Genomic DNA, 9,910 nt, shown 5'->3' with positions numbered 1-9,910 from the left:
CTCTCAGCCCAGCTTCTGGGGACTGGAAAATCAAGAAAGAGATTCACTGACCATGGATTTGTCTCAGCCTTCCTGGAACACCCCCAAAGTTGCGTTTGTCCTTGTGGGAAAATCCAATTTTGTCACCAGGAGCTCTCCTTGACCTTCTCACTCCAGAGCAGCCACTGAGCTCCTGGATTTCACTGGAATGCTGCTGTTTGGAGAACATTCCCCTTGGAATTATCATTTCCATGAGGAAATGTTTCTGATTTCAGCTCTTCCCCATGCCATGGCTGAGCCAGGGTTTTCCAGAGTCACCTGCAATTCCTGGGCACTGCCCAGCCCTGGCTGTGAGGAGCTGGAAATCAAAGCCTGAGCTGTGTTGTGCTATAATTTATGCCAGGAAGCAGATTTAAATTATGCAAATTGCTGTCTGCACCGAAGCTGCCATCTGGAAAAAGTTCTGCATGCAAAAATCTGTCGGGGCAAGGCAAGGGACAAGGGATCATTGGGAAGGGAGAGCTGATGGAATAAAAACAAGCTGCTCCTGGAAAATTGATTCCCCTGCTCCAGTCCAGTGGCAAAGCTGCTGTTCTGTAGGAGCCAGATTAATATAGTAGGGGTAAAATAATTTTTTAAATTATAATAAATGTTTAAAGGTGCTTTGGAGCTGGAAGAATTCCTTGTTATCCAGGAGGGATAAAATGCAGGTTAGGAGGGAAAGGAGGAGCCTAAGGGAAAGGTGGCACATCCAGAGCTGCAGGAAGGCAGGGATCAGCAGGGAAAGGGTGAGGCTGAGAGAGGAGATGTGGCCTGGAAATTCTGGGGCACAGGGTAAGTCCTGGAGCCATCCAACATGGAATATTTCTGTAATAAATGGGAATTGGAGAGGTTAGAGGATGAAGGATTTGCTGCCTCTCTAGTGCTGGAAATCAGGGGAAGGTTCTTCCCTCAGAGGGTTCTGGGCACTGCCCAGGGAATGGGCACATTCCCAAAGCTGCCTGAGCTCCAGCAGTGCTGGGGCAGCGCTGCCAGGGCTGCCCAGGGTGGGATTTCGGGGTGTCTGTGCAGGGCCAGGGGCTGGGCTGGATGATCCTGGTGGTCCCTTCCAGCTGAGGATATTCCAGGATTCTCTATTTTCCATCAGAGCAGACTCATGTGACTCCTTGTCTCCCAAAGCCAGAGTTCCTGTGGCAGAAGGAATGGGCACCTTGGAGTTACATCATCTCCTGGGGTGAATTTCTGGGGCAATCCAGCCCTTTCTGAGCAGGAATTGTCCTTCCCTGTTCCCCCAGGATGCCCTCAGGTAAAACTCTGCAGGGTCCTCTCCAGAAATCAGTGCTGGTGAGGTCAAGGACTTGTGGAACTCCCTGGAAAGGCAGAGGTGGGTTCTCCACACCCTCACAAATATAAAACCTCTGGGCTTTCCAAGCCCCCTCCATGTGCCCACTGTTTGTGCCTCAGTTTGGGGGAGCAGCAGTGGCACCGTGTCCTTTGTCACAGAGCAGCACGGGGTGCCTGTGGTGACATCCCGTGAAGCAGAGCAGTAATTACAGAAAGCTTTGTCAGATTTTATTCTCTGGTCCTGCAAAGGATCCTGAGGATGAGCCCAGGCTGTGGAGAGACCCCTTGCTGCCTGCACTGCCATTAACTCCATAGGCACAGCGTTAATTTGGAAAAATAACAGTTGGAGGCTGTCAGGGATGCTCCATAAAAACCCTGCCAGCTCCTGCTGCAATGCAGACAGAAAACAAATGGTTCCCATTTCAACTTGGCACGCTGTAACCCCACTGAGCTGACTTCCCAGGATAAACTATTGCTGTGGAATTGTATTCCCACAAGCAGCATGAGATCCTATTTAAAAAGCATCACACAACCCTGTGTATTCCTAATTATTTGTGTGATGAAGGAAGAAACACTTCAGTGCTGGTTTATTCTTGCTCACCATCCTCATAACTATGCTGGGAGTGCTTTTCCTATTTCCATGGAGCTGTTCTGGTAGATGGGATGTTGGGGAGGAATTCCTCCTTGTGAGGATGGGATGGGATTCCCAGAGCAGCTGTGGCTGCCCCTGGATCCCTGGACATGTCCAAGGTCAGGCTGGACAGGGCTTGGAGCAGCCTGGGACAGTGGGAGGTGTCCCAGGTGGAACTGGATGGGCTCTAAGGTCCCTCCCAACCCAAACCATCCTGAGATTCTCCAGCAGGACAGTTTTCTCTCAGGAGTTCCTCAGATTGGGATAGCACAGCTCTTCAGTCCTGGTACTGGTGGTGTTTTGTGTTGGTTTCTTCTGGCCATAAAAATGGATTTTCCAACAAGGAAGTGGTCACTGAACCAGGGACCCAGCTGACACCCCTGGGCTTAATCTCTAAATCTAGGGCTCATGTTTTATGGTGGTTTTAATGCTGTCCATGGCATGGTGTGCCCTGTGCCTCAAATTCCCCCATCCCAGCTGTGTCCCACTGGAGAGCCCAGCACAGGGATGGGAGGGATGGGATTCCTTCCCGTGACAGGAATGCCCCAAACACCCCAGCAGCCGAAGCATCTCTGCAGCATTTCCAGCACTGAGCTGTGCCTGGCTCACACAGATCACAGAGCATCACCCAGCTGCCCTTTCCTCCCACAGCCAGAGCTGATCTCCCTGGAAAGCCTTTCCTGTGGGAGCCATGATCTGACCTTTACCAGCTCCAGCAATCCCTGACAAAGGCAGCAGGAGAACACCCAGCACCAACATTTGGATTTGTTTTGAGCCAGATTGTGACAGATCCCTCCTGAGAACGCTGCAGCTGCCAGAGGTCCAAGCACAGCATTAAAGCAGCAGCTCCAATGTAACATTTCCAGAACATTTCCTTCCAGCTCCCCTCAGCCCTGCACACACACAGCACCCACAGGGATGGACTCCTCGTGCCCATTTGACCTTTTCTGCTGCTTCTCAGTTGATGAAGTTCACTCCTGTGACCCCAGTGCAGCTTGGCAGCAGTTGTGTGTTGTTTCTGTGGTGTTCCTGACATTGCTGTAGCATTAAACCTGGCAAAATTGGGATGTTTCACTCTCAGGCTGGGCTCTGAAAGGTCTTTGGTATCACTGTGAACTTTGAGAATTAAAGGTGTTCTAAAAGCAGCTGGAAAAGAAGAGATTTAATCAGTGAGTGGTGCATGGGGGAGCCCCAGGGCTCTGCCTTGCTTTTGGATGGCAGAGAAGTTCAAAGCTCTGCTGGATTGAGTTTCTGTCCTTTCTGTCCCTTGGATGGAGGCAGGAGGGAGACATTTCAAAGGAAGGCTTTTGTCGTTACTCTGTCTGATATTTGAATTCAGTTTTGGTCTTGGAAACCCAAAGCAGAGGCTCCTTCCTGGCAGAGACTGCAGGGAGAGCAGGCAGTGAGGGAAGGGGGGTTTGTCCCTTTTGGGGGTTCTTTTACTCTGAGCAATTATGCAGCATTTTGGTTTAGTGTGGAGAAAGGTCCTGGAAGGGCAACAAAGCTGATGTAATTCCACCCCCTCCCCGTGGCCAGGGCCTCCTTTCATTATCCCAGGTTTTGTTTGTGAACACTGGGATTTGATTTGGTTTTTGATCTGATCTTGTGATGTCTGGGAGCTGAGACCTTTAATTTCCTGTCCTGGTAGATCTGTCTCTGAAATCCTCCTAGGGGTGTGTGTTTGCAGGAAACTGGGGCTGGGCAAAGGCCCCTTCCCTCTGCAAAGATGCACGGGAAGCCCTGAGATGGAAACTGGTCACATTCAATCTCAGCCAGGGAGGGCAGAATTAACAACCCAATGAAGCCACAATTGTTTAATTCAGTTCATTATAAGCTGACCCCACCTGATTAAACTGAGGATGCTGCAGGTCCTGGGGTCACCTTCACATTTCCCAGCACAAATTCAGTGGAGCAGGATGAGCTGCTGCAGAAAACTGGGATTTTGGCTCTGTGATTATAAAATTGAACTTCCCTGGAAAGGCTCACCTGGGATTATTTGCTCTCAGGCACCAGGAGCAGTTTTATCTCTCAGGAACTTGTTAAAAAGCTGGTAATAGGCATAGTTTGGTCATAATGGGGACTCCCACAAAGCCAGTGGGGTTTCAATCATTATTTTATTATTATTTTATACATATTTATATAAATGAGTGGCAGGTTTCATTTGGAGAGTATTTCAGAAAAAATCAGAGTTGAGCCTGGGAGTTGTGTGGCTGCCTGGGTAGAAAAGCTGGGAGGAATCAAAGCTTTTCCAGCTCCTCAGGATGGAGCAGCCACTGACATTTGACAGAAGAAAAACTGGATGAGGTGTTGAACGAGTTCTCCTGGCAGCTCCTGTGAGCTGAGGAGCAGGATTAGGGAGAGCTGGAGATTTGGGAAGCTAAGCTCAGTTTTTGTCTGGCTCCAGCATTTGTGATTAATTTCTCCTGCCTCTGGCTCTTCAGGGCAGCGAGGCTGCAAAATCCAAACCAAACTGCTCTGGAGACAATTCCATTTCCACCACCCATTAAATATCAGGATGTTTCTTTATTAGAATGAGGTTGATGGCAATGTTGGCTGTTTGTGGCTGAGCTCAGGGAGATTAATTAATGATATTCCCATTAATGATGTGGCTGGGGTGATATCTGGAAATAAAGTCCCACCTGACTATTTTTTTTACAAAGTGCTGTGGAAGAATATCCAAAAGCTTCTCTGGAATTCCAAAATCCAGCTCTGCCCCAACATCTCAGCCCAGGACTCACCTTCCCATGGACTTTCCACAGAAGTAGCCAGAGCAATGCTGATTTGGGAGTTGTCTGGGGAGCAAACTTGGAGTGCCAGAACAAGACTAATCCCCCTCTGTGTTTCCTCTAATAAAAGGGAAGAACACTAAATAATTAACGTCAACAAATGAAAACTAATTTGCCAATTTTTAATTTTTCCCCCATTGCGTGATCCCTGTTAATGAATAATTCACCAGCCAGAGCTGAAAATAAAATGAAAGGATTTCTCTGGGGTCTGCTGTGTTCTCTCAACATCCAGCTTCCCTGTTTAGATATCCATATATATATATATTTTACAGACTAAAAAATAACCCCAGAGAAAACAGCATTCAGCAGGAACCAGGCATGAATAAAAAGAGCTGAGCCTCCAGAGGTCTTCCCATTTCCTTCTAGACCTGAGATCATTTTTCTGAGGCTGTTTGTGAATTATTCATACCCAGTGGAGCTCTTTGCTTTCCCAGATTGAATGTGACCAGTTTCCATCTCAGGGCTTCCCGTGCTGCTTCTTTTGTTTGCATTTCAGGTTTTCCTGGGATGCTCTTTATCCCAAGGCCCTGCTGGATGCTGGGGCACTCTGTCAGTCAAACACCCAGAACCTGCTCTGTGCTCAATGCCCAGCACTTCCCACAGCACACAAGGGAGCTGTGGGAATGGGAATGAGATAACTGAGGAGCTGGGAAACCCTGGGAATGATGCCCTGGTTCTGCTTTGGCTTTGGAATGGGACCTCCAAGAGAAAATGTTTGTTATTTTAGCTCTGGGTTGATTTTAAGGATCCTGTGCATCCCAATCCCTGTGTCAGATTAGCAAAAGCATCCCAGTCTGTGGAAGTGTGGCAGGTATGATGGAATGAGATGGGGTTTAAGATCCCAGTTCAAACCCTTCTGCTTCAGCTGCCACTTGAAACCTGCTTAGGTCTGGATCTGTTAAATAGCATTGGAAAAACAGATCCAGGACTGGGGAAACAGATCCAGGACTGGGATGACCAGTGTGTGCTCCAAGGCTTCCTTGGAATTCCATGCCCCACAAGCCTCCAACATGAGCAGCATCTCCACATCCCATGGACACTGGGGGCAGGCTCATGCCATGGAATTCCAGACTGGTTTGGTGGGAAGGAGGAGGAGGAGAGACGAGTTCCACCTGCAGCTGAGTTTCCTTGGCTTTTCCTGCGGCTGGGCACCAGAGCACAACCTGAGGAGGAGCACTTGTGGCTCATTGCTTCGCTGTTTCCTGGCCCGGCTCAGGTTTGGGAGGAGCCACCCCCGATGCTGGTGTGGAGCCATCCTGATGTTTGTTCATGCAGAGCCATCCCAGAGTTCCTGAGGAGCCATCCCAGAGTTCCTGAGGAGCCATCCCAGTGTTCCTGAGGAGCCATCCCAGTGTTCTGAGGAGCCATCCCGGTGTTCCTGAGGAGCCATCCCAGTGTTCCTGAGGAGCCATCCCAGTGTTCCTGAGGAGCCATCCCAGTGACCCTGAGGAGCCATCGCAGTGACCCTGAGGAGCCATCCCAGTGACCCTGAGGAGCCATCCCAGTGACCCTGAGGAGCCATCCCGGTGTTCCTGGGGAGCCATCCCAGTGTTCCTGGGGAGCCATCCCAGAATTCCTTAGGAGCCATCCCGGTGTTCCTGAGGAGCCATCCTGGTGTTCCTGAGGAGCCATCCCAGAGTTCCTTAGGAGCCATCCCGGTGTTCCTGAGGAGCCATCCCAGAGTTCCTTAGGAGCCATCCCACTGTTCCTGAGGAGCCATCCCGGTGTTCCTGGGGAGCCATCCCGGTGTTCCTGAGGACTATCCCAGTGTTCCTGAGGAGCCATCCGGTGTTTCCCTGCTCCAGGTGAAGAGCAGTGCTGCGGGATGCGGTTGCCGAGCAACCGCCAGAATTAAACCATCTTTGGAGCCATCGGCACATCTGAGAGATGTCACTGCTCAGCAGCTCCGGAGCCTCCTCCTCCCATCTGTGCTCACCTGGAAATCTGGCAGGGGTTTTCTTCTCTCCAGGGCTGTGATTTGTGCACATGCCTGGAATCCCAGGATCACCAAGGCTGGAAAAGCCTCCAGGATCCAACCAGTGCCCGATCCCCACCTGGTCACTGAGTGCCACTGCCACGAATTCCTGGGACACCTCCAGGGATGGGCACTCCAAACCTCCCTGGGCAGTTCAAGGCCTGAGCACCCTTTCCATGGAGAAATTCCTGCTGATGTCCACCCTGGGCCTGCACTGGCCCAGCCTGAGGCTGTTCCCTCTGCTCCTGTCCCTGTTCCCTGGTGGCAGATCCCAATCCCAACCTGGCTGTCCCCTCCTGTCAGAGAGCTGTGCAGAGCCACAAGGTCTCCCCTGAGCCTCCTCCACCCCCCAGACTCCTCCGGTTTCCTCCGAAAACCCCAGAAAGAAAATGCTGTAGAAATAATATTTTTTCATAGATGTGATTGTTACTTTTTACAGGAACCTTCTGATTCCCAAACTAGTTCATCCCTCTTTTGTGAGGATTACAGACATGCCCCCACACTGAAAAGCTGAAAATTGGATTAATAGATTTCCTTTCAGTTTTCAAACACTCCTCTGTTGTTGTCACTAGAATTAACAGGCTCAGGAGCTATAAAAAGAGCTCCCTGCTTTTTCTGGGGAAAACCCCTCCCCTGGGAATTCAGAAATGGATCTGTCATGTGAGATTTCCCCCTGCCTTCCCCTCCCTGCCATGCTGGAATTCACTCTGCCTGCTTTCCAAGCTCCTCATATTCCTCTCCAAAGTAATCCAGACTCAAGTGTGTCGTGCAATTAAAGCAATAAAAAAATGAAAAAATATAAAATGAACAAACCCCAGGATGCTGGGTATGCTCAGGCTGAAAAATAATTAATGGATAAATGGAACGAGCACATTAAGGACTAGGAAAAGACACTTCATGTTGCTCTGAGTGTGCTCCTCAAGCTTTCCTGGATTTTTTTCCCTCAGTGTCTCTGTGCCTGGAGCTGCCCAATCCCTGTCCAGGTCTGTATGCAGCTGAAGGAGGGAAAAGAAGAGCCCAGGAAGTTTCACAATATTTTTGTTTTATCCGGGGCTCAGAGAGGCCCCATAACCCATCCTGGGTTCCACCAGAGCGTGGATCCCTTCCGATGGAATTCCCTGGAGTTGGGTCACTCTGGGCAGGATGTGGAGCTGGGGGTGGCACCATCCTGGCTGTCCCTGTCCCCCCCAGTGGCCCTGCAGCATCCCGGCCCTTTTCCCTGGGCTCAGCACCACGGGCAGCTCCATAAATCCCGCTGCGAGGAGCGCCGGTCGATACTCCCCGGTTAATGATGCCCAGCTGAAATTAGGATCGATTTCCTGTCTCCTCCTCTTCCCAATTATGCAAACTTGCCTGTGCCCCCTCCAGAGCTGCCTTTTATCCCATCTTTTAGAGGCACTGCCAGTGAGGTTTCATTCGGAATAGTCAAAAACATCACAGCTGATTCTGCCTTTTGCTTTTTTGCTCTCTGCTCAGTCTTCACCCCGGGGTTAATGGAAAATGATGTCAAACACCAGGAGTGATTTATGGAAGTCAGGCAGCTTTTGGCACCCTGAGCTATGGATAAAGTCAACTGCAAATTGTTTTCACATTCTAAATTACTGTACCCAGCTCTGGAGGAGGCTGGAAAAACTGCCAGAGGGAAAGTGTGGGAGAAGGAAAGGTTGTGTGGTTATCTCTGAACTGAGCTGTGCCTCAGAAGAATTCCATTTTTTAAGCCAAACCTCTGTGCTGAACACCACGGATGGATTTTTCCTGGGAATTACCATGGATGTGGGGATTCCCAGCTCCACATCTGCCACATTAAACTGCTGGAACAGGAACTGGTGCAGGCTGGAAATCTCTTCATTAAGAGCCTGAATAGGTTTTGATTGCAGCACAAAGACTCTGGAAGCAGGAGCTGGTGCTCTTCCCAGGAGCACCTCTGGAATCAAAGACATCCAAGATGGGAAAAAAAACTTCCCTCTTTTATTTTGTGTATTATTTTTGTAGCTCTGATATTTCCTTTCAAACTTGTCTTGGATTATCAATAAGATATTGGTTTCTTTGTTATGGATTTCTAAGTTTAAAATCTTGTAGGAGGCACTTGAGGGATTGTTTTTGTTTTGGGGTTGCCTCAAAACTTGGTTTGTCTTGAAGCTGAGAGGAAATCTCCAAAGGCTTCTCATAAAAATAATAATTTTTTTCTCTCTCTCTCCTTGCAGGAAGAACTCAGGAGGCTCCAGCACACCCTGGAACAGGTCAATGATGGCAAAGACTCACTCCAAAGGTAAATGTGCCTTTTCCAAAATAACTCGCCCATGAGAAAGGGAAATGGATTTTCCAAGGTGGGAACCCTTTGCTGAGGGATCCTCTTTGTCACAGACAATATCCCAAATTTTGCCCTTCTCCCATTAACAATCGCTGGTTTTAGTTACAAGGGGACAATTTCTGACCATGATATCATTGAGTGCCCAGCAAAGTCTCAAAATAACTCCACAGGTCGGGGTCTGAGCTCCCAAATTTCCCTGCCAAGAGCTGCATTCAATCCATGCTGCTGCTCCCATCCAGGGCAGTGTTCCCAGATGCTGGATTTGGATATTCCAGCATTTTCAGATTGCTTTCTTCGAGCCATCAGTTCCCAGCAGCAACTCCTTGGCCATCATTTATTACAAAGAATTTATTCCTCACCCCCCACATGGCTTTTGCTGCTGTAACTCATTTGCTGCCAGCATTCCCATTGTTCCTCTCCATTTCCCTCTCCAGCTTTTCCAGCGTGGCCGTGGGGATGGAAGTTAATTTAGCAGGAATATCTGTTAGATTTGCCAGGGTTTGTTTTTTTTTCTTTTAATTTACAGCAGCTCTTTTGCTGGATGTGCCTGTCACTGGGAGCTGTGGCAGCTGGGAGATTTAAAACAGGGATTCAGGCAGGTTCCCACTGGAAAACTGGATCCAAATTCCCATTTTTTGTTGGGAGTGGACACAGAGGTCCAGATAACTTCTTCCAAAGACAGCAACAGCCCCTGATCAGCAGCTCTTGTTCTTGTCCAGATTAGGGAATTCATCCACAGGGTTACAGGAATGTCAGGCTGGAACACATTAAACTCATTTCCTTTTCTTTCCTGTAGCCATCAGCTCGCCATGGATGAAGAAAATAATATCCAGGAATATCCTATCAACCTCCAGCCCTTGGAATCCAAAGTGAAAATGTGAGTA

The sequence above is a fragment of the Fringilla coelebs genome, assembly GCF_963513975.1.
Source record: "Fringilla coelebs genome assembly, chromosome: 10".
NCBI classification, from domain to species: domain Eukaryota; kingdom Metazoa; phylum Chordata; class Aves; order Passeriformes; family Fringillidae; genus Fringilla; species Fringilla coelebs.
This window is presented reverse-complemented; position numbering follows the sequence as displayed.